Here is a 26,806-nt window from a genome sequence, read left to right on the forward strand (position 1 = left end):
TATATATATATATATATATATATATATATATATATATATATATATATTTATATATATAGTCATATGTGCTGCAGGGTACCTGGAGTGGCCAGATTGGTTGTCAAGGCTCAATCCCTCATTCTTGTTTTTGGGCATTGGGGAATGGATAATGGGTTCGCTCCAGAGTGTCCTGCAGGTTGTTTTATTATGTATTGCACTATATTTGCTTCTGCTCCTCATATTTTGGGGCTTGACAAAACTTTTGCAATGCTTCACAGCAAAGGCTAAAATGATTACCCACCATAGATCCTTTGATCAGGCATACCTTATAAATGAAATAAGTATGGGGAGGAATTTTGTTAACATGGCCAAGGGATGAGGTGAAAAGATTAGGAAAGTCCTCAAGCGGGGATAAGTCATCCTTTAACCCCTTCAGGACTGAGCCTTTTTTGGCCTTGAGGATGAAGCCGATTTTCTCAAATCTGACGTGTTATCTTATGTAGTAATAACTTGGGAATGCTTTTACCCATCCAAGTGATTCTGGGATCGTTTTCTCATCACATATTGTACTTTATGTTAGTAGAAAAATTTGGTTGATTTATTTAATATTTATGCATGAAAAACACAAAGATGTAGAGAAAATGTTAAAAAATTTGCATTTTTCTAAATTTTAATGTATCTGCTTGTAAGACAGACAGTAATACCACACAAAATAGTTACTAGTTTACATTTCCCATATGTCTACTTTATGTTTGCATTGTTTTTTGAACATTTATTTTATTTTTCCAAGAAGTTACAAGGCTTAGAACTTTAGCAGCAATTTCTCATATTTTCAAGAAAATTTCAAAAGGCAATTTTTTCAGGGACTAGTTCAGTTCTGAAGTGGCTTTGAGGGCCTTATATATTAGAAAGTCCTCATAAATCACCCTATTTTGAGAACTGCATCCCTCAAAGTATCCAAAACATCATTCGGAAAGTGTTTTAACCCTTTAGGCGTTTCTCAGGAATTAAAGCAAAGTAGAGGTGAAATGTAGAAATTAAATTTTTTTTGCCAAAATTAATTTGTAATACAGTTTTTTTCTGTAATACCGAAGGTTTTACACGAGAAATGCAACTGAATATTTATTGCCCATATTCTGCAGTTTTTAGAAATATCAAACATGTGGCTCTAGTGTCCTAATGTCCTAATGGTCCTTTTTAAAAAAAATATATTTTAGGCACTATGTCAGGTTTGAAGAGGTCTAGTGGTGCCAAAACAGTAAAATTATTACAAGGAATAATGGAGAAAAATACCCCAGCATTTGTAAAGCAATTTCTGCCGAATACGGCAGTACCCCAAGTGTGGTAATAAACTGCTGTTTCGACCCACAGCAGGACTCAGAAGAGAAGGAGCGTCATTTGGACATTGGAGCACTGATTTTGCTGGAATAGTTTTCAGTGCCATGTCGCATTTGCAATGTACTGGAGGGACCAAAACAGTGGAAACCCCCCAAAATTTACCCCATTTTGGAAACTACACTCCTCAAGGAATTTATCTAGGGAAATAGTTAGCATTTTGACCACATAGTTTTTTTGTTAAGTGTATTTGGATTAGGCTGTGAAGATGAAAATCGACTTTTTTTTTTTAGAAAAATACATATATATTTTTCATTTTTACAAGGAATAAAGGAGAAAAAAACTCCTCAACATTTGTAAAGCAATTTCTCCCGAGTATGGCTATACCCCACATGTGGTCATGAATGTTTTTTTTTAATTAAAATTAATTAACTGGACTGATCAATTTTTTGCTTCCTTATTTTCGTTTTTCACTCCCCACCTTCCAAGAGCCATAATTTTTTAATTTTTCCGTCAATAGAGTGGTGTGAGGATTTTTTCTTGCGGTATGAGTTATATTTACTATTTACACTATTCAAAGTTCCATTTAATGTACTGGAAAATGGAAAATAATATTCTTTGCAGGCTAAAATTGGAAAAAACTGTGATTCCTCCATTATTCTTTGGGTTTTGTTTTTACTGCAGTAAAAACAACAACTTAAATTTTTTCTGCGACTAAATACAATTACCGTGTTGCCAAATTGATACCGTTTTTTTTAATATTTTACTACTTTTACAAAGTAAAAACGATTTGTTAAAAAAAATAATTGTTTTGAGAGGCATCACTTTGTTTTATTTTTTGATCGATTAAGAGGTATGAGGGCTTATTTTTTGCGGGACGAGTTGTAGTTTTTATTGGCACCATTTTTTGGTACATACAACTTTTTAAGCACTTTTTATAACTTTTTTTTTTTAGAGCTAAGGGGACCAAAAAACTCTGATATTGGAGTTTTAAAATCTTTATTATTTACGGCGTTCACCGTGTAAGTTAAACAATGGTATATTGTAATAGTTTGGACTTTTACGGACGCAGCGATACCTATTTAGTGTATTTTGTTATTTTTTTTACATTACTTTAGCAAGAAAATGGGGAAAGGGTTTTCCTTTGGACTTTAAATATTTATAACATTTTTTCACGAATAACTTTATTTACTTTTTTTTAATATATTTTATTAGTCCCCCTAGGGACTTTTAATAGTTCCCCTAGGGGACTCGAACCAGTGATCATTAGATCACTGGTACAATACACTGCAATACTAATGTATTGCAGTATATTGTAATTTTTATAGGTTCCTGTAACAGCGCGATCACTGTTCCTGTCTGATAGTCCCGGGTGTCAGCTGTAATACACAGCTGACACCCGCAGCATATGGCACAGGCTCAGCACGTGAGCCCACTCCATACAACACCCCCACACCCCGACATGCTATTAAGTCGTGCTGCACAAAGGGGTTAATGCGCAGCGGCTGGTGCAGAGGGAAAATTTAAATTTTCCACTGATATGCCATTTTAGTGCACAATATGTTGTGCCCAGTTTTTGCCACTGAAGACAAATACCTCTTAAAATATTAATTGGGTTCTCCGAAGTATGGCAATACCATATCTGTGGACGTAAACTGATGTTTGGGTACGCTGTAGGGCTCATAAGAGAGGGAGTGCCATTTGGCTTTTGGAGCGCAGATTTAGCTTGGTAGTGATTCTGTTTGGAGTTTTACTGGTATTTTAGTTTGTTATGTGGGGGCATATGTTATCTGTGTGGAGTACATCAGGGCATAAAAAGAGGGTATAATAATGGGGTAAATAAATAATAATCCGCAGATATGTGGCCAGCATCGCATTGATAAATGGTGCCCAATCTTATCCGCTTTTGGAACACTTTGCACATTTTGCATTGCCAGAGTCTGGGAGCCATAACTTTTTAATTTTTTCTCCAACGGAGCTGTGCGAGGGCTTATTTGTTGCGGGACAATCTGTATTTCTCATTGGTACCATTTGGGGTACATGCGTTTTTTTTAATCACTTTTTATTCAATTTTTTGGCAAGCAAGGTGACCAAAGACCAGCAATTCTAATTTTATTTTTTATTTTTACGGGGTTCACCGTGGGCTATAAATGACCATTAATGTATAATGACCATTAATGACCATTATACTTTATTCTGCGGGCCGATACAATTACGGCAATACCATATGTATATAGTTTTTTATATATATGATTTGCAGCGTTTGCACAATAAAATCACTTTTTTAAAATAAAATAATTAATTTTTTGTGTGACCATATTCTGAGAGCAATAACGTTTTTATTTTTCAGTTTAAAAAAATGCTGTGTAAGGGCTTGTTTTTTGTGGGACGGGTTGTAGTTTTTATTGGTTCTATATTGGTCACTTTTTATTGTATATTTTGGGAGGGGTGGTGACCAAAAAATAGTGATTCTGGTATTATAGTTTTATAGTTTGGGTCGTTACGAACCCGGGGATACCAAATATGTGTACTTTTTTTTAACGTGTTCACTTTTTTCCTATAATAAAATACTTATTATAGGAAAAAAAAGCATTTTTGGTTTTTGTAACTTATAACTTTTCTTTTTAAACTTTTATAAAACATTTTTATTAAGTTATTTATACTTTTTTGTACTTGTCCCACTAGCGGACTTGAAGAATTGCAGCTCTGATCTCTTCTATAATACATTGCACTAAATAGGTAGTGCAATGTATTCTAAGGGTATGTGCACACACAAAATCAAAAATGTCTGAAAATACAGAGCTGTTTTCAAGGGAAAACAGCTTCTGATTTTCAGACGTTTTTTAAGCCACTCGCGATTTTCGAGTCAATGAAAAACGGCTCCAAAAACGGCCCAAAAAGTGGCATGCACTTCTTTTTCGTGGGCGTCTTTTTACGTGCTGTTTTTGGAAAACCAGGCGTAAAAAAAAACGCCCCGTCGGACCAGAACGCTTTATTTCCCATTTAAATCAATGGATAGATGTTTGGAGGCATTCTGCATCCGTTTTTTTCAGGCGTTTTTCGAGGTGTAAACGCCCCAAAATACGCCTGAAAACACTCCATGTGAACATACCCTACCTGTCATTGTCACGTGACAGTCACTCTGACAGAAAGCCTATCGGGACCAGCCTCCGGCCTTAATGGCCTTTAAGCCCCTGAACCCCTGAGGACGCTGTCTAGCACAGCGAAACATGTCGGGGGGGCTTTGATACTCCTATTTTAATCCAATATACCTCCGTTGCTCCTCACAAGTGTCAGTTGTGGGACTCGTTGGTCTGCAGCCACGAGCACCACTGAATACAACACATACATACTTGGTCAGGTGTGCACGGCTCCTATATAGAGATGAGCGAACTTATCAAAAGTTCGGTTCGGCTAGTTCGCCGAATTTCACAAAAAAGTTCGGTTCGGACCGAACTAGTTCTGACCGAACCTGTCACTTACGTGCGCCGAGCATGCTACTGTCTCGGGTGCTGATAGAGTTAATGGGCTGCACTAACTCTTTCAGCAACCTTCACAGTACATGCTCGGCGCGCGGAAAATACAATTTTAATAAATGTAATAAAAAAATAAAAATTATACGTTCGTACTTACTTTCCTCCTGTCCGGCCTCCAGCGATGACGTTTCATCCCTTTCACCGCTGCAGCCAATCACAGGCTGTAGTGGCGGTCACGCACGCCAGGATGACGCTTCATCCCACGTGACCGCCTCTGCAGCCATTCACAGGCTGCAGCGGCGACATGGATGAAACGTCATCGCTGGAGGCCGGACAGGAGGAAAGTAAGTATGAACGTATTATTATTTTTTTTGGCATGTATGTATGTATGTATGTATGTTGTCATGTATGTATATCTGTGCATGAATGTTGGCATGTATGTATATATGTGCATGTTTGTATGTATATTTGCATGTATATATTTGCATGTATGTATGTATGTATGTTTGCATGTATGTATGTTTGCATGTATGTATTTTTGCATGTATGTATTTTTGCATGTATGTTGTCATGTATGTATATATGTGCATGTGTGTATGTATATTTGTATGTATGTATGTTTGCATGAATGTATGTATGTTTGCATGTATGTATGTATGCATGTTTGTATGTATATTTGCATGTGTGTATATATATATATATGTATGTTGCCATGTATGTATGTATGTATGTATGTATGTTGTCATGTATGTATATATGTGCATGTATGTTGGCATGTATGTATATATGTGCATGTGTGTATGTATGTATATTTGCATGTATATATTTGCATGTATGTATGTTGTCATGTATGTATGTATATATGTGCATGTATGTTTGCATGTATGTATACATGTGCATGTTTGTATGTATATTTGCATGTATATGTTTGCATGTGTGTATGTATGTTTGCATGTATGTATGTAAGTTTGCATGTATGTATGTTGTCATGTATGTTTGTATGTATGTTGTCATGTATGTATGTATGTATATATGTGCATGTATGTAATTATGTTTGCATGTATTTATGTTTGCATGTATATTTGTGCATGCTTGTATATATGTATGTATGTATCTTTGCATGTTTGTTTGTATGTATGTATGTTTTCATGTGTGTGTGTGTGTGTATGCATGTATGTATGATAGTTTGCATGTATATATGTGTGTATGTTTGCATGTATGTATATTTGCATGTATATATGTGCATGCTTGTATGTATGTTTGTATATATGTATGTATGGCCATGTATGATACTGTCTGCTGGCGCCCTGTATCTAAGTCAACTTCACGGCAGGCTTCTATACATGGTATAAAAGTCAGTATCACACATTAAACTGAATCTAAGCCTACGACATGTTTTATTTCATTTTTTTTTTCACAGGTTTGGTGTTTGGACTACGTCGGTTTCGAGGACTACTTAGATGACGTTTTTTTTTCTACAATAAAATGGTTAATGAGGGTTGTGTTGGGGGTGCTTTATTTCAATAAAATATTTTATCTATATCTTTGTCTTTTTCTTTTCAAATTTTATTACTACCACTTTAGTAATGGCCGCTGTCTGAGTGACAACATCCATTACTAAGGCGAGGCTTAGTGCTAGCCGGTGCAGAGGCTAACACTAACCACCATTATTACCCCGGTACCCACCACCACCAGGGGTGCCGGGAAGAGCCAGGTACGATCCAGTACCCGACCATCTGTTGTGATGGTCGGGCCCTGGGGCGGCCGCAGGCTGGTATTATGAGGCTGGGAAGGGCCAAAAACAGTGGACCTTCCCACCCTTGTAATGCTAGGCTGCTGCTGCTGTGTTGTATCTGGCTGGTTATAAAAGTGGGGGGACCCCACGTCATTTTTTTTAATTATTTATTTAATTTATTTTTTTTAAAAGACATGGGGTTCCACCCAATTTATCATAACCAGCCACATACAACACAGTGTTATTAGCCTGGGAATGGACAAAACCAGTGGCCCTTCCCACCCATGTAATGCCAGACTGCTGCGGCCTTGTATATGGCTGGTTATTAAAAATGTGGGGGACCCGTCTATTGCTAAATTTGTTAAATTCAAAAAAAAAAACGACGTGGGGGTCCCCCCCATTTTTATAACCAGCCCGATACAACACAGCAGCAGCAGCCTAGCATTACAAGGGTGGGAAGGTCCACTGATTTTGGCCCTTCCCAGCCTCATAATACCAGCCTGCGGCCGCCCCAGTACCCGACCATCACAACAGATGGTTGGGTACTGGATCGTACCAAGCTCTTCCCGGCACCCCTGGTGGTGGTGGGTACCGGGGTAATAATGGGTGGTTAGTGCTAGCCTCTGCACCGGCTAACACTAAGTACCGCCTTAATAATGGACGCTGTCAATCAGCCAACTGCCATTATCTAGGCACTAATAAAGTTTAAAAAAAACCACAAAGACAATTCTTTTTTATTGAAATAAGAAATCCCCAACAAAACCCTCGTTAACCATTTTATTAAAATTTGAAAAAACTTAGATCTACGCAGTAGTCCAACGAATCGAAGATGTAGTCCAATCGGTACATCAAAATCTGCAACAACATAAAAAAACAGTTATCAATGTGAACAATAACAATACTTCTACTCACCTACACACATATATACACGCACACACAAACAAACAACCATACACAGACACACACATATATACACAAACACAACAAGATATAAACACACACACACACACACACACACACACACACACACACACATAAACAGACAAACACACACATATACACGAACTCACACATATACAAACAAAAACACATATCCAAACACACACACACACACAGTTATACACACACATACACGAACACATATACACAAACACATATACAAACAAAAACACACATACCCAAACACACATATACACAAACACATATACACAAACACACCCATATATACACACAAACACACACCCATATACACAAACACACACATACAAAAACACACACAAACATCTACACACAAACATATACACAAACACACCCATATATACACAAACATATACACAAACACATATACACAAACACACCCATATATACACACACACACATATACACAAACATACATATAAAAACAAAAACAGACAAAGTCACATACCCAAACACACATATATACACAAACACACACATACACATACACGGTTTCTTTTAAATGCTGCTGGGGAACCCGCTCGATCCACTATATAAGGCTGCGCTACAGTGCAGCATTTAAAAGAAACAGGATCCTGACCTGTCCATAGAGTTTAAGGCAGCACAGAGTATTTCAGGAGATGAGCATGCAGATTCAGTGCTGCTGTGAACTCTGCTCTTACCATTACGTAGCTCTCAGTCTGTTACCTCTCCTCCACTCCTGTCCTCCAGAACACCTTCACATGATTGGCAAGTCACCACGTAATGGTAAGAGCAGAGTTCACAGCAGCACAGAGTATTTCAGGAGATGAGCGTGCAGATCTTGTGCGGGGTGGTGACTTGCCAATCATGTGAAGGTGTTATTGAGGACAGGAGTGGAGGAGAGGTAACAGACTGAGCTACGTAATGGTAAGAGCAGAGTTCACAGCAGCACTGAATCTGCAAGCTCCTCTCCTGAAATACTCTGTGCTGCTGTGAACTCTGTTCTTACCATTATGTAGCTCAGTCTGTTACATCTCCTCCACTCCTGTCCTCTATAACACGTTCACATGATTGGCAAGTCACCACCACGCACAAGATCCGCATGCTCATCTCCTGAAATACTCTGTGCTGCTGTGAACTCTGCTCTTACCATTACGTGGTGACTTGCCAATCATGTGAAGGTGTTCTTGAGGACAGGAGTGGAGGAGAGGTAACAGACTGAGAGCTACGTAATGGTAAGAGCAGAGTTCACAGCAGCACTGAATCTGCACGCTCATCTCCTGAAATACTCTGTGCTGCCTTAAACTCTGTGGACAGGTCAGGATCCTGTTTCTTTTAAATGCTGCACTGTAGCGTAGCCTTATATAGTGGATCGAGCGGGTTCCCTAGCAGCATTTAAAATAAACAGGATCCTGACCTGTCCACAGAGTTTAAGGGTATGTTCACACGTAGTCAACAAAAACGTCTGAAAATCCAGAGCTGTTTTCAAGGGAAAACAGACCCTGCTTTTCAGACGTTTTTTTACCAATTCGCATTTTTCGCGGCGTTTTCACGCCGTTTTCGCTGCGTTTTTTAGGTCCGTTTTTGGAGCTGTTTGCATTGGAGTCTATGAGAAAACAGCTCCAAAAACGTCCAAAGAAGTGTGCTGCACTTCTTTTGACGAGGCTGTATTTTTACGCGTCGTCGTTTGACAGCTGTCAAACGACGACGCGTAAATAACAGGTCGTCTGCACAGTACGTCGGCAAACCCATTCAAATGAATGGGCAGATGTTTGCCGACGTATTTGAGACGTATTTCCAGACGTAAAACGAGGCAAAATACGCCTCGTATACGTCTGAAATTTGGCCGTGTGAACATACCCTTAGGCAGCACAGAGTATTTCAGGAGATGAGCACGGGCAGCCGTTCGTTTTTCCGAGCCGTGCTTCCATTATGCACACGACCGTAAAAACACCCGTTATTGCGGGTCGGAATTACGACCCGCAATAACGGGCTCATAGACTTCTGTTACCCACGGGTACCTTTCCGTTTTCTCACGGGAAGGTGCCCGTGCCGTTAAAAAAATAGAACATGTTCTATTTTTCTATTTTACGGGCCGTGCTGCTATAATTATAATGACAGCACGGTTCGCAAAAGCGGCCGGCTGCCCGTGGCCGGCCGGCCGTGCTCGTAGTTACGAGTCGTAATTACGAGCACGGCCCGTAAAATAAAAAAATAGAACATGTTCTATCTTTTTAACGGCACGGGCACCTTCCCGTGAGAAAACGGGAAGGTACCCGTGGCTAACAGAAGTCTATGGGCCCGCTATTTCGGGTCGTAATTACGACCCGTGATAACGGGTGTTTTTATGGTCGTGTGCATGAGGCCCCGTAATGACGGGTGGCTACATGTGTGCACCCGTCATTACGGCAGCGTTGCTACTCGACGTCAGTAAGGGTATGTGCACACACACTAATTACGTCCGTAACTGACGGACGTATTTCGGCCGCAAGTACCGGACCGAACACACTGCAGGGAGTCGGGCTCCTAGCATCATACTTATGTACGATGCTAGGAGTCCCTGCCTCTCCGTGGAACTGCTGCCCCGTGCTGAAAACATGATTACAGTACGGGACAGTTGTCCTGCAGAGAGGCAGGGACTCCTAGCATCGTACATAAGTATGATGCTAGGAGCCCGGCTCACTGCACTGTGTTCGGTCCGGTACTTGCGGCCGAAATACGTCCGTCAATTACGGACGTAATTAGTGTGTGTGCACATACACTAAATAGTCACTGTTCAGGGTGCTGAAAGAGTTAACTGATCGGCAGTCACTGTTTCAGTACCCTGGACAGTGACTACCGATCACAGCACCTGTAAAAAAAAAGACGTTCATACTTACCGGGAACTCCCTGCTTCCTCCAGTCCGGTCTCCTGGCCGTTGCCTTGGTGACGCGTCCCTCTCGACATCCCTTGATGACGATGCAGCCCATGTGAGCGCTGCAGCCAATCACAGGCTGCCGCGGCCTCTGCAGCCAATCACAGGCTGCAGAGGCCTCTGCAGCCAATCACAGGCTGCCGCGTCAGAAAAGGTCGGACTGGAGGAAGAAGAGGGACTCGTCCGCAAGACAACGACCGGGTACGTATGAAATGCTTTTTATTTTATTTTAAATCAGCAGCCTCTTTTCTCTATCAGTGATTGATAGAGACAAGTGGCTGCCGATTTGTATAATGTTTTTGACCGGGTTCGGTCAAAACGGGTTCGGCCGAACCCGGTGAAGTTCGGATTCGCTGCGAACCGAACTTTTCCGGAAGTTCGGACCGAAACCGGGTTCGGTTGTCCCGGTTCGCTCATCTCTACTCCTATACTTTGAACGGAGGTTATGTTATTCTTTTAACCATTTAGTGTAGTTAGTCCTTTTGCTCATAGAAGCACAATAAAATTTATTTATGTATTTAGTCCTATTCAGTAGCAGTTGGATTTAAGGGAATTTCTCTGCTGGTAACAGCTTTTTGTAAATATATCACACTGCAGCAAGTTATCAGAAACAAGTTAAAGATGGCTACATCTGTACCTGACTTGGATACAAAATATTCTCAAATAAACAAAATGTGGGAAATGTGAAAGTGAGCAAAATATGTTTATGTGACTCCATTTTGTAGGCGTATATGACTCCACCTTGTTTGAAAGAATCCATTTTGTGTTTTGAAGAATCATCTGTTTCCTTGTAAAATTAGATTTATGCTGGGATTGTTTTAGCTATGTTTATTATTCTTTATCTGGGTGTCACGATCCGTGGGTATGTGGACCCACTAGGCCGCACTTCTGTAGCAGGGAGGCAGCTGGCCAAATAACAGAGTACACAATAAATACAAAGTCCAGCACAAGGGTACCTGAATAGCTAGGCACAGATGATACTTTAGATGCCAGAGGATGCCACACGTGGTGGAGGATGTCAGGTATGGTAGATGACACCAGACATGGTGTACGACAGCAGACGTGACCAATGACAAAACACGACTCCAACACTCGATAGGGCTCAGGGACCAACACAGCACAGGATAAAGGAACAGGCAGTAGGGCATGGGAACACTTGGGAACAGGATAACACTATGGGACCATTTGCAAAGGTAAACATGGGAATTACAAACAACGCTCAGGCAGTGAGAGAAAGGGGAGGACCCGTTTTATAGTGAAGAGAGATTAGGGCTGATTATTAATAAAATTCATGTACGGGCACTGTCCCTTTAAGCCCAGGCATGAGCATACGCGCACACCCTACTGGACACAGCCAAACAGAGCTGAAGTTAGTGCTGGTGTCTCTTAGGAAGGAGATGCTGGCCAGCACTCACAGATCCATGGTCGCGGCCGACAAGGGGTGAGTAGAAACGGCCTGGGTCTGCTAGGAGAATGTACGTGTTGGCCTTAGAGCAAGGTTGTTAAGACAAAATCTTGTCTTGCGCATTATTTTCCGTGAGAAGTTCTTGTCTTGCAGTAATTTTCCATAAGATGCCTTCCTTGCTTGTGATTGGCTGAGACAGCCATCCTCCCATTGCAAGGGAATGGCTGAGCTCAAGCCTACTCCCCTTTTGAAAGATATTATTGTAATTGGATTTTTCTCAATAAATCAGAGAAGCATATTTTAGATATAGAAGGCATTGTTTCTTTGTGTCTTACTTTTCTCTGATATATCGATATAACTAATGGATTTGGATCTGGATAAATGTACTGACACGTGTGTTCGGTCACACACCCACACAAACCTTCAGTCTAATATATTTTGGTCAGGATAGCATTAACACACCTCTAGCTTTAGGCCATCTTTCTTTAAAGGAAAGGTGTTGCGAAAAAATTAGTTTTTATATAAATTAGCTTTAAGTATGTTATTAAAATAAATTTTATTTATTTGTGTTTTCGTGTTGTACTTTTTTCTTTTTTATTACTTTTACTTCACTATGGGGGCTGCCATTTTTTTTTCATCTCTGTATGTGTCGATTAACGACACATACAGAGATGAAATACGGCACATACATCCCCCATAGAGAATGCGAACGAGAGCCGTTCCATTCACTATGGTGTACGCCGTCTGTGTGGGAACGGCGCATGCGCCGCTCCCACACAGTCCAAAAGGAAGGTCTTCGGCCGAGCGACATCCGGCGCCATTTTCATGTGGACCGGAAGCCGCGGCCGGACAGTAAGATGGCTACTTCTGGTCGCGGCTTCCGGACATATGTTCCAGGCAGCGAAGACGCGAGGAGTAGGATCGGAGGCAGCAGCGGCGGCAGGAGCAGGTAAGTTATGTTTGTGTATGTGGTGTGTGTATTATGTTCGTGTTATACTGTCTGATTACCACTGTATCTAATCCTCCTACACTGTGTGCCGCCATTTTCTGAGCGAATGCACAGTGTAGGAGGATTAGACGTTTCAACCACCTCCTTCTCCTGCCACTAGCCAGGATAAGGGAAAGGGGATTCTGTGAGCACACTAGAGCGTGTGTGTCTACACCAAATTTGCAGCATAAAGGAATGAGGTTGCTTTACGACATTGCAATGCTGCAATTTTGGGAATTGCTCCCTCTAGTGACCAGCACATGGAAATGTTATAAATTAGAATATAATTTATAATATTTCCTGACTTGTGAAAAAATTAAAAAAATTAAAACAATGTTTAATCACTTAAATACTAACTGAAAGTAAAAAAAAAAATTCTAGCGACACATTCCCTTTAATAAATCTTCCCAGGTGTGTTAAGTGCTGTTTTCCATTACAGCAGTCAATAGAGTTATGCTAAACAACAAGAAGCTAACAGTGAGATATTATCAGGAAAATTAAATCAGCTTCCATAAGGATTTATTCAGACTATGCAATTGAGGTGCGGATAAAACCGCATCCAAAAACTGCATGCATCTTTAATGCATACATTTTTCAATGCAATTGCGTTTTTTAATCTCAGTAAAAACGTATGTAGTTTTTGGATGCTACTTTAACCGCACCTCAACCGCAATGTCTGAATACACCCGAAGGTTGAAATCACACATGCAGTTTTTGGTACAGTTTGAGGTGCCGTTTTTGATGCAGTTTTTTTTAAAGAGGATCTGTCACTACTTTATGAATTCCCTATCCCCTAACTGTTCTAATAGGCGCTATGATGCTGATAACTACATTGTAATTTGTTTTCAAAAATGTTTTTTATTTGCAAAGTTATGAGCATTCTTCTAAATATGCTAATTTGGCTGTGCTTGCCAAATAGGAGGTGACTCTTACTTTTCACTCTGGGTGGTGTCATGTTTTCTGTATCACGCTGTCCAATCAGCATACAGCTTCTCGCCCTTCCCAGCCAAGCAACACAGCCTGATCATATAGTACACTGCTTTCTTTCCTGACTGTGTTTTCAACTGGTGATACCTCCAGGTATTTCACAGCTAGAATCTCATCTTTCATATGTCACCAGAATTTCTGTTCTAGGTGGTCCACAGTCTCTATATATCACTGATGACTCTGTCAGAGCAGCTTAGATGCACGCCCTGTTGACAACTGGGCAGTGAAGACCACCCAGTTGGCAATTTATTAATAAATTAGCATATCAGCTGCCAACATGAACGAGCTGAATGCAGGTTTAATGGAGGCTGATTACAAAGAAACGGAGGCACCTACAACCACAAAATAAATGGTGCTGGAATCAGGAGGAAGGGAGCAATGCAGGTTTGGCAGAAGAATAACATTTCTGTGGTAAATTCCTGCAAAAATGAAAATCTATGAATGAGAATGTGATACACAATGGGGCAGACTTACAAAGACTGTCGTTTCATATGCCAGTCTTAGTTTTCTGCTCCGCTGAAGTAAATTTATTAAGAGGCGTACACCTCTTAAAAAATCTGTTGCATCTTTCCTCGTCGCTTCTCCCCTCTGGGTCCTTTTAGGCTCTAACTACCGGCAGCGGCTCATACTATCTCCTGACGCTGAGCGTCGTCAATACCTTATATGATAGTCATTCCCCAGACGGGGAAATCACGACAGGAAATTCTTGCAGGAAGAGGCCCGCTGGATCTATCGACTTAAAGGCTATGTACACCTTTGAAAGATTTTTTATTTATTTTTATATATAAAAACGGTAGTTAGTGTGATTAGTTAAATTTTCGAAATAGGTTTTATAAAAAAAAACAAAAAACTTTTACTTTATACAGAGCAGCTGTATCGTTTGCGTTGACCTAAGTCTGTCAGTCACAGACACGCAGGACCCGCTGTCACTGAACCCGTCAGTCCCTCAGACCTAACAGGAGCAGGATTTAGCAAAAGATACAGCTGCTCTGTAGAGATAATACAGAGCAGCTGTATCACAATAAGTACAAATAAGTTTGAGTAAAAAGTATTTATAAAGTTGCACTAATGACACTGACTAAAGTTTTTACAAAAAAAAATTGCCTTTCAAAGGTTTACATAGACTATAATAGACTTAATGAAGGCTTTACATTTTCTACCTTCATCTGAAATCATCAAAAAATCTTGAACATTTTCAAAATATATAACATATGCTACATGCACATTACTTGTATGTTGTAAATGCATTTTTTGTATAAATTTATTATCTAGTGATAATCAAAACCCCCCAAAAATGTTTTATCTTATGGTAATGTCAAGTGAATTTATATATTGAGATGAGGAGAGATCTAAAACATTAATATATGTTCATTACGTGTAACTTTTCCTTTTGTTATTCTGAACAAGGACAGCCAATTTGGTGTTTATTTTTTATGTAGCTACCATTTTTTAAGTGTACCACTTTATCTGTGAATTTTCATTGTATGCTAGAGTCTGTGCATTGCTGCAACCTACAGTATGTATACATTGATTTATCATTAATATAGGATAGGTAACAGATCTATTTAATGCTAACAATTATTACTTATTCCACTTGAGTCTCAGTATATTGGTCCTTGGCTTCTGTTTGTAGGAAATTCATAACTGTTTGCTCTATCCAACAGAATAGATATCCATGCTTTCTCCTGTGCTATCTGGCCGAGTTACCTAACGGCACTAAGCCTTTGATTATGTGCCGTCTTTAAGAATATCATAAATTTAACCAAGCTTGGATACATGTGCAGTCCGCAGTAACCCATACTTAGACTGTGTGTTTTGGTGCTACTATGCCAGAAATTTGCTCTTGTAGGAGATTCATGTATTGGCTAAGTCCGCTTTCCATGTGTCTGAATGACCATAGACCAAGTCACCTGATTGGCTCCTCTGCACTGGTCTTTCTCTAGTGATGTTCTACAAGTTTTTATAAGCCTCAGACTTGCTGTTTCCATTGTCATTGCCCCATTGTACCCCTGAGGACGCCATCTCGGTGAAACATGTCGGGGGGCTTTGTTGAATGTTTTTAACATACCATCAGCTCAGAATCAATTCTTGGATAGCGGTCTGCAGACGCTTCCCTCTAGTATAGACAGTATATCAATTATATTGCTGTTAGCAGAGACTGACCATTACATCTATATGAGTGTTACGTGCCTTTAATAAAGGTTCTTTTCACTATTAGGAATTATATGAATAGATCAATTCAATACCTTCTGTTAGAAGTTCTATTTTGTTATATGCAACGTGTCACTCAACATCCTGAGTGCTGCAATACATAAAACATTGTGATGCTGCCCTGTGTGAGTACATTGCATGAGCTGCGGAAAACAGTGAGAGTCTAAGAGGACCCGTAGGGGAGAAGCAAGGAGGAGTGGTGAGGTGAGTTTACAAAAAAACAATGTATTGCCTGATAGATGGGCCAGGTAACGTGCCTGGCACAGGCCCTGTATCTTGCAATGCCCCAAAATCCGCTTTAATTTATGCCAGCTTTCAGGTGTAAATTATAATAAATCTGCTGACCTGCTGTGGTCCTGCCCCTTTTGTAAGCTGCACCCCTTTTTTTAAAAAGTGGCAAGGTACAATGTAAAAGGCACAAAAATCTAATTATTTAATGCAAATTGTGACTTTTCTACGCCAGAAAACTGGCGTGGAATGGTTGATACATTTTCTTCAATGTGTTGACAGATGAGGAGGCACAGCCAATATCCAATATGCCTCAGACTAATATCAAGCAGATTGCAAAAACAGTCACTGAAGATGTAATGCCAATGATAATGGAAATAGTGGATAAGTAGTCACTCAGATATTAAGAACTATGAATAGTGATCTACAGAAACATTCGGATAGAATTGACCAATTGGAGAATAGGATGATTATGATTGACAATGAGATGGGGGATGTTCATAGGACCATAGAAGAACTAAGGAAGACCAATTCTGGATTAAATGAGAAGCTCAGCGATTTGAAAAAACACTCAAGGTGGAACTTTGTTAGGTTAATAAGGATACCAGAAACATATGGGACAAGGAAACAGAGATTTAATCATGCAAAAAATTCTGTCTGTAAACAAACATCAAGGCGAAAAAGTGCTCCTAGAATCAGTTTAAGAACAAAAGACAAAGACATCGGAAACCTAGACCTGTAATGAGGATTCTTGATTACAATGATAAGGATGACATGATGTTGGCCTATAGAAAATTCAGTGAGCTCAAGCTGAATAATAGGAGGATTCTAATGTTTGTGGATTATTTTGCCGATGTAAGCTTAAAAAGGATAGCCTTTGAACCAAATTGATCTAGTTTGGTCAAGAAAGAAAAGATTAAGGCCCTGTTCACACGGCAGAATTTTTGCGGGGGAACCCACTGCGGATTTAGGCGCAAATTTCCGCCCCCAAATTCATTGCAATGGGTGTCGGACGCTTTTTTCTCCCTCTAGCTGACTTTTTCAGCTAGCGGGAAAATGAAGCGTCCTGCCCGATCTTCATTCAGGTTCCACCCGAGCCTTCCATTTAAGTCAATGGGAGGAATAATTCTACAGCAGATTTTGTGTTGGGACCAGCCAAACAAAATCCGCCGTGTGAACTGACCCTTAGACTGCTATTTTTGTCATTATTTAGAATTTACAATGAGGATGGCAATGGGCCCTTGACAAGCAGCAAGGTTCATAGAAGAAAAATTCATAACAGACTAAGGCCCCAAGCACACGAACATAATTACATGTCAAGAGAGGGACGCGTCACCAAGGCAACGGCCGGGTAAGTTTAAATTTATTTTACTGCGGAAAGGGCTGTCCCTTCTCTCTATCCTGCACGGATAGAGAGACGGGCTGCCGATTACTGCAGTGCAATTTTGCAACGAAAACGTGCCCGTAAATACGGGTGGAATATGTGTCGAATACGTGTGACCAAGGACCCGTATTTATGCCAGTATTTATGGGAGGACAAAAATACATTCGTGTGCATGAGGCCTTATAAAAGGATTTATAATTCTGCTGACAACAACGACAAAGTGTATAATTTTTTTCTCTTTTTTTTCTGAGTGTTTTATGTATAGTATTTGGATCGTAGCATGTTCTTTATTTCATTAAAGGCTATGTACACCTTTGAGGGCTTTATTAATATTTTTTTAATGAATCAGTCAGTGTGATTAGTGTAACTTCTTAAAGGAACAGTGTCACCAAAATTTTTTTTTTTTATATCAGTTTTATGTTAGGGTTTTATTAAAAACGTTTAGATTTATTTGTGTGTTTGTGTGTTACTTTTTTCTATTTTTACACTTTTTCTTCCCTATGGGGGCTGCCATTTTTTTTTCCATTTCTGTATGTGTCGATTAACGACACATACAGACATGGAATACGGCAGCTCCAGTCCCATAGGGAATGCGAACGGGGCCCGTTCCATCCACTATGGTGTACGCCGTGTGTGTGGGAACGGCGCATGCGCCGCTCCCACACAGTCCAATTTGAAATGAGCGCCGTCCGGCGCCATTTTCCTGTGGACCGGAAGTCGCGGCCGGACAGTAAGATTACTACTTCCGGTCGCGGCTTCCGGACTTGTGCACATGGAGCAGCGGCAGCAGACGGAGCGGACGGACCGGAGGGAGCGGCGGCGACTGGAGCAGGTAAGTGATTTCTATGTATGTTCGTGTTTCAGTGTGTGTTTACTAGTGTATGTAAACCTTCTACACTGTGTGTTAGCTCAAAAAATGGCGACACACAGTGTAGGAGGTTAGACTGTTCAAACCCCTCGTTTCTGCCGGCACTAGCCAGGATAAAGGAGGGGGGGATTCTGAGAGCTCACTAGAGCGAGGGATTTTTTCCCAATTTTGCAGCATAAAGCAATGTGGTTGCTTTACCACATGCAATGCTGCAATTTTGGGAATTGCTCCATCTAGTGACCAGTGCTGGGAAATATTATAAATTGAATCCAATTTATAATATTTCCTGACTCGTGAAAAAAATAAAAAAAATTAGAACAATGTTTAATCACCTACACACTAATTGTTTAACTAAAAAAAAAAACATGTTTTGCTGGCAACACATTCCCTTTAATTCGTTTTTATAAAAAATTTGTTTTACTTTTGGAGAGACAGCTGTTCTGTATTCCCTCATAACTTAGATGTGATCGATTACAGATGGAAACTGTGTGTCAGAGACCCGCCGACACTGAATCCGTCAGGGCCGTGGGGCTGAAGGATTCAGTGAAAAGTGCACAATACAGCAGTTCTGTATAGGGAATACAGAACAGCTGTATTTTCAAAAGTAAAACAAATTTTTAATAAAAACTAATTAAGAAGTTACACCAAATACACTGACTGATCTATTTATTTAAAAAAAAAATGGAGGAAATCATTTACTACTTGTTGGTATGTAGCACAAGATACAGTATTTATATGTTTGATGCACAGAATATGTATTGTAGCATATTTTATATTATACAAGTATACTATGTTAGTCAATAAGTATTTATTATGTAACTAGAGATTGGGTGTTATTAAATACCTTTGCTGAGGGTATTAACATTATTAAAAAGGGTATATCTGTAGGGAAGATTTATGCATCCCCTCTGCAATATGAGCTCTGGCAAAATATTTCATTAGAGAGTGCTAACTGCTAAAAGTTGAGAAACAGAGGCTAAAATTTTGGAAACAGAGAGAGATGATAAATGTAGATAGGCTAGAGTGTTGACTAAGCTCCCCACAGTGGATTTTAGGATTTATAGTGTATATAGACCCAAAAATAATCAGGCAGCTCTTCTTTCGCAGTTCAGGAATATATACAGTGAAGGAAATAAGTATTTGATCCCTTGCTGATTTTGTAAGTTTGCCCACTGTCAAAGACATGAACAGTCTAGAATTTTTAGGCTAGGTTAATTTTACCAGTGAGAGATAGATGATATTAAGAAAAAACAGAAGATCACATTGTCAAAATTATATGTATTTATTTGCATTGTGCACAGAGAAATAAGTATTTGATCCCCTACCAACCATTAATAGTTCAGCCTCCTCCAGACCAGTTACACGCTCCAAATCAACTTGGTGCCTGCATTAAAGACAGCTGTCTTAAATGGTCACCTGTATAAAAGACTCCTGTCCACAGACTCAATTGATCAGTCTCACTCTAACCTCTACAACATGGGCAAGACCAAAGAGCTTTCTATGGATGTCAGGGACAAGATCATAGACCTGCACAAGTCTGGAATGGGCTACAAAACCATAAGTAAGATGCTGGGTGAGAAGGAGACAACTGTTGGTGCAATAGTAAGAAAATGAAAGACATACAAAATGACTGTCAATCGACATCGATCTGGGGCTCCATGCAAAATCTCACCTCATGGGGTATCCTTGATCCTGAGGAAGGTGAGAGCTCAGCCGAAAACTACACGGGGGGAACTTGTTAATGATCTCAAGGCAGGTGGGACCACAGTCACCAAGAAAACCATTGGTAACACATTACGCCGTAATGGATTAAAATCCTGCAGTGCCCACAAGGTCCCCATGCTCAAGAAGGCACATGTACAGGCCCGTCTGAAGTTTGCAAATGAACATCTGGATGATTCTGAGAGTGATTAGGAGAAGGTGCTGTGGTCAGATGAGACTAAAATTGAGCTCTTTGGCATTAACTCAACTCGCCGTATTTGGAGGAAGAGAAATGCTGCCTATGACCCAAAGAACACCGTCCCCACTGTCAAGCATGGAGGTGGAAACATTATGTTTTGGGGGTGTTTCTCTGCTAAGGGCACAGGACTACTTCACCGCATCAATGGGAGAATGGATGGAGCCATGTACCATCAAATCCTGAGTGACAACCTCCTTCCCTCCACCAGGACATTAAAAATGGTTCGTGGCTGGGTCTTCCAGCACCACAATGACCCGAAACATTCAGCCGAGGCAACAAAGGAGTGGCTCAAAAAGAAGCACATTAAGGTCATGGAGTGGCCTAGCCAGTCTCCAGACCTTAATCCCATCGAAAACTTATGGAGGGAGCTGAAGATCCGAGTTGCCAAGCGACAACCTCAAAATCTTAATGATTTACAGATGATCTGCAAAGAGGAGTGGGCCTAAATTCCATCTAACATGTGTACAAACCTCATCAGCAACTACAAAAAACGTCTGACTGCTGTGCTTGCCAACAAGGGTTTTGCCACCAAGTATTAAGTCTTGTTTGCCAAAGGGATCAAATACTTATTTCTCTGTGCACAATGCAAATAAATATATATAATTTTGACAATGTGATTTTTCTGTTGTTTTTTTTTATTTTATATATAATCTATCTCTCGCTGGTAAAATTAACCCCTTAAGGACGCAGCCTAGTTTTGGCCTTAAGGCTCAGAGCCCATTTTTCAAATCTGACATATTTCACTTTATGTGGTAATAACGTCGGAATGCTTAAACCTACCCAAGCGATTCTGAGATTGTTTTCTCGTGACACATTGGGCTTCATGTTCGTGGTAAAATTTGGTCGATATATTCAGTGTTTATTGGTGAAAAATAGCAAAATGTAGAGAAAATTTTGAAACAATTGCATTTTTCAGAATTTAAATGCATCTGCTTGTAAAACAGACAGTTATACCACCCACAATAGTCACTAGTTCACATTTCCCGTATGTCTACTTTAGATTGGCATCGTTTTTTGAACATTCTTTTATTTTTCTAGGACGTTACAAGGCTTAGAACATAAACAACAATTTCTCATATTTTTAAGAAAATTTCAAAAGCCTTTTTTTTAAGGTACCTCTTGAGTTCTGAAGTGGCTTTGTGGGGTCTATGTATTAGAAACCCTGATAAAACACCCCATTTTAAAAACTAGACCCCTCAAAGTATTCAAAACAGCAGTTAGAAAGTTTTTTAACCCTTCAGGCATTTCACAGGAATTAAAGCAAAGTGGAGGTGAAATTTGCAAATTTCATTTTTCTTGCTGAATTTCAATTTTATTCATTTTTTTTTCTGTAACACAGAAGGTTTTACCAGAGAAACACTACTAAATATGTATTGTCCAGATTCTGCAGTTTTTAGAAATGTCCCACATGTGGCCCTACTGCGCTCGTGGACTAAAACACAAGACCTAGAAGCAAAGAAGCACCTAGTGCATTTTGAGTCCTCTTTTTTATTAGAATATATTTTAGGCAGCATGCCAGGTTTGAAGAGGTGTTGAGGTGTCAAAACAGTAGGAATCCCCTAATAGTGACCCGATTTTGGAAACTACACCCCTCAAGGAATTCATTTAGGGTTGTTGTTACCATTTTGACCGCACAGTTTTTTCACAGCACGTATTTGAATTGGGCTCTGAAATGAAAAAAATTTCATTTTTTCCAATAAAATGTCATTTGTGATCAAAATTTCTTATTTTCACAGGGAACAAAATACCCCATTTTGTTGCCCAATTTGTCCTTAGTGTGGCAATACCCCATTTGTGGTGATAAACTGGCGTTTGGGCCCATGGGAGGGCTCAGAAGGAAAGGAGCGCTATATGTTTGTTGGAGTCCAGATTTTGTTGGATTGGTTTTCGGGTGCCATGTTGCATTTGCAGAGCCTCAGAGGTATCAAAGCAATAGAAACCCACCAAAAGTGACCCCATTTTGGAAACTACACCCCTCAAGGAATTCATTTATGGTTGTTGTTAGCATTTTGACCACACAGTTTTTTCACAGCACCTATTTCAATTGGGCTGTGACATTAAAAAAATGACATTTTTTCCAATAAGATGTAATTTTTTACCAAAACTTCTTATTTTCACAGGGAACAAAATACTCAATTTTGTTGCCCAATTTGTCCTGAGTGCGGCAATACCCCATTTGTGGTGATAAACTGCCGTTTGGGCCCATGGGAGGGCTCAGAAGGAAAGGAGCGCTGTGTGTTTGTTGGAGTACAGATTTTGCTGGATTGGTTTTCGGGTGCCATGTCGCATTTGCAGAGCTCCAGAGGTATCAAAGCAATGGAAACCCACCAGAAGTGACCCCATTTTGGAAACTACACCCCTCAAGGAATTCATTTATGGGTGTTGTGACCATTTTGACTCCATAGTTTTTTCACAGAACTTATTTGAATTGGGCTGGGAATGAAAACAAAATTATTTTTTTCAAATAATATGTAGTTTTGGCTGAAAATTTCTTATTTTCACAAGAAACAAAATACCCCATTCTGTTGCGCAATTTGTTCTGAGTGCCGCAATACCCCATTTGTTGTGATAAACTGCCGTTTGGGCCCATGGGAGGGCTCAGAAGGAAAGGACCACCATTTGGCCTACTGGGGATTTTCTATTGCGAATTCATGTATGCAGAAGCCCCTGAGGTACCAGTACAGTTGGAACCCGCTAGAAGTGACCCCGTTTTAAAAACTACACCCTTAAGGCATTCATCTAGAGGTGTAGTGAGACCTACACCCCATAAACTGTAATGTGGGTTCTCCCGGGTATGGCAATACCCTACATGTGGCTGTTATCAGCTGCCTGGGTACACAGCAGGGCTCAGAGGGGAAAGACGAGGGGGGATAAGCTGTGTGGAGTGCATCAGGGTAAGTAAAATTGGGGTAAATTATAAACCAAGGGATGTATGATAAATTTTAAAACACTTTCATACAGAGCTCTGGTTATTCGGGACACGTGTCACATTGATATATTGTGTCATCCATTATCGCCCTCTTATAGCAGACTTTGCACCTCTTTTGACTTTTTCCCTTCTTGCCAGTTTGGGGAACTTCTCCTGGAAAGTGTTGCCCTGGTACGATGCGTGTGGCCCCGCTTCCAGAAGTACTCAGTGCCCCCCCTTCTTGGTCCCTAAAGATTAGGTTCTTGATAATTACCTCTTGAAATTCCAGGAAAGTTCCCGTCTGGCCTGCACATCGACGTAGCATGTACGCATTGTACAATGCCATCTGTATGATGTGCCCGGCCAGCTTCTTATACCACACTGCATGGCGCTGTAGGGCTTCAGGGCTTGATCTTACAAGTCCATCCCTCCCATGTACCTATTGTAGTCCAGGATGCAGTCTGGTTTGGGGGTGGCCTTTCCTTCATATATCCTAAACCTGTAGGTATACCCGGATGCACTCTCACAGCTTATACATCTTCATGCCATACCTTGCCCTCTTACCCGGCAGGTACTGGTGGAATTGAACCCTCCCTTTAAAATGTACCAGGGACTCATCAATAGAAATACACTTCTCGGGGGTGTATGCTTGGGAAAACCGGGCACTGGAACGGTCTAATAGGGGTCTCCGTTTATACAAACGGTCAAAACTGGGGTCATCTGGGGGTGGGCACGGCTCATTATCAGTATAATGTAAGAAGCGAAGTATTGCCTCATTTATTTATTTTTTTAGGTTCCAGTTCAGTTCTGAAGTTGCTTTGAGGGGCCCATATATTAGAAACCCCTATCAAATACCCCATTTTAGAAACTAGACCCCTCAAAGTATTCACAACAGCATTTAGAAAGTTTATGAACCCTTTAGGTGTTTCACAGAAATTTAGAGCAAAGTAGAGGTGAAATGTACATTTTTTTTTTTGTCAGAAAATCCTCTTTATACCATTTTTTTTATAACACAAAAGGATTTATCAGTGAAACGCAACTTAATACGTATTGCCCAGATTCTGCAGTTTTGAGAAATATCCCACATGTGGCCCTCGGGCGGTAATGGACTGAAGCGCCGGCCTCCGAAGCAAAGGAGCACCTAGTGGATTTTGAAGCCTCTTTTTTATTAGGCACCATGTCCGGTTTGAAGAGGTCTTGTGGTGCCAAAACATTGGGAACCCCCCAAAAGTGACCCCAATTTGGAAACTAGACCCCTTGAGGAATCCATTGTAGTTTTCTTGGGGTGCATGCGGCTTTTTGATCAGTTTTTATTCTATTTTTAGGTGGCGTGGTGACTAAAAAACAGCAATTGTACGATTGTTTTTTTTTTCGTTTTTTTTTACAGCGTGCACCGTGCGCTATCAATGACATATTCACTTTATTCTGCGGGGCAATACGATTACGGCGATACCAGATGTTTATAGTTTTTTTTTATGTCTTATGGCGTTTGCACAATAAAATACGTTTTGTAAACAATCATTCACTTTTTGTGTTGCCTTATTCTAAGAGCCATAATGTTTTTATTTTTCCATCAATAAAGCCGTGCGAGGACTTATTTTTTGCGTAACGAACTGTAGTTTCGATCAGTACCATTTTTAGGTACATGCGACTTTTTGATCTCTTTTTATTCAATTTTTTGGGAGGTGAAGTGACCAAAGAATTGTGATTGTGGTTCGGTTTATTATTATTTTATTTTACGGCGTTCACCGTGCGGGATAAATAATGAAATAATTTTGTAGTTCAGGCCGTTACGGACGCGGCGATACCAATTATGTATAGTTTATTTGTTTGTTTATATATTTTTATTAATAATAAAGGACTGATAAGGGAAAAAGGGGTATTTTTACTTTTAATACTTTTAAATCTTTTATTTTCTTATTTTTACACATCTTTTTTTAACTTTTTTTTTACTTTATTACTTTGTCCCACTAGGGGACATGAGGGCAGGAGGCCCTGATCGCTATTCTAATACACTGCACTACATGCGTAGTGCAGTGTATTAGAACTGTCAGCTACTCACTGACAGCAAGCATAGTGGGTCCTGACGTTGTCAGGACCCACTAGGCTTCCGTCTATGGCATAGCCGGACGCCATTGTTTGGTGTCCGGTTGCCATAGTCACCATCGCCGGCCGCTATCGCGTAGCAGGCCGGCGATGGCAGCTTAACCCCTAAAAAGCCGCGATCTCTATAGAACGCGGCTTTTAAGGGGTTAATCAGCGGGGACACAGCGATCGGTCCCCGCTGTAGGAGCTGTGACAGCTGCTGAACAAGACAGCAGCTGTCACAGCTCCTGTATGTGTCGGGAGGACGGCCGAAACGGCCGTTACTCCCGAGACGTACTATTACGGCATGGAGCGCGAACGATACAGCTGCCATGACGTAATAGTACGTCAAGGAGCGGGAAGGGGTTAACCTAGCCTAAAAATTATAGACTGTTCATGTCTTTGACAGTGGGCAAACTTACAAAATCAGCAAGGGATCAAATACTTATTTCCTTTACTGGATAGATAGATAGATAGATAGATAGATAGATAGATAGATAGATAGATAGATAGATAGATAGATAGATAGATAGATAGATAGATAGATAGATAGATAGATAGAAGCAATCACCAGGAAGAGATATAAATATAACTGGGTGCCCAGCAAGTAGCCCTAATCCTTGGACTAGATACAGATATTTAAAAAAAGAAGATCTTGCAGCACTCCAACAGGCAAAAAACGTGTAATTTATTCAGTCCACATCAAGAAGATATGCAACGTTTCAGTCCTGCAATAGGACCTTTCTCAAGCATAGTGATACAATTGTTAAACAGTGGTATAAATAGCCAGTGTGCTCTGACATCATCAATCTCATTAGAATTAATTAAAATATTACATATAGTGTAAGAAACACGTTTCATAAGTAGGTAAAGGTATCAAAACAGGGCAAAATGTATACAAAAGTGAAAAAGTGACTAGTGCATAATATTAAAAACATCGATATACAAATGTATAGTATGACACATATCTGATTAATATTTAATAAAAAATGACACAGTTGTGTCAAAGATGGAGCTAAGAGGACACTCACCAATCAGTGTTCATTGATGTTCTGAATAATCAGTGACACTCGATCCTGGGAAATAATTTATCAGTATTGCCTGCTGTGTCCGGCGTTCCTGAATCAACCGTGCGCATGCGTTAGCAGCACACCGGAAGTTTACATATCGCTATGCAACAGAGGAAGTTGTGAATAATTGCGGCTGAACATCCTTAAGCTGGGTAAGTAGGGCATCATGTTGCTAAGTAACCGCCGTATATAGGAAAAACGAATAAAAGTCTGTATATAATATTTTTCAAAACGGGCATTACCTAAGATGTGCTGGGATGCTCCAAGAAGTGATAAAAGGGAAAAGTTTCCCAACCAACTATATATTCACCGACAGGCAGGTGGTGGAGATAT

The sequence above is a fragment of the Rhinoderma darwinii genome, chromosome 3, assembly GCF_050947455.1.
Source record: "Rhinoderma darwinii isolate aRhiDar2 chromosome 3, aRhiDar2.hap1, whole genome shotgun sequence".
Classification (NCBI taxonomy): Eukaryota; Metazoa; Chordata; class Amphibia; order Anura; family Rhinodermatidae; genus Rhinoderma; species Rhinoderma darwinii.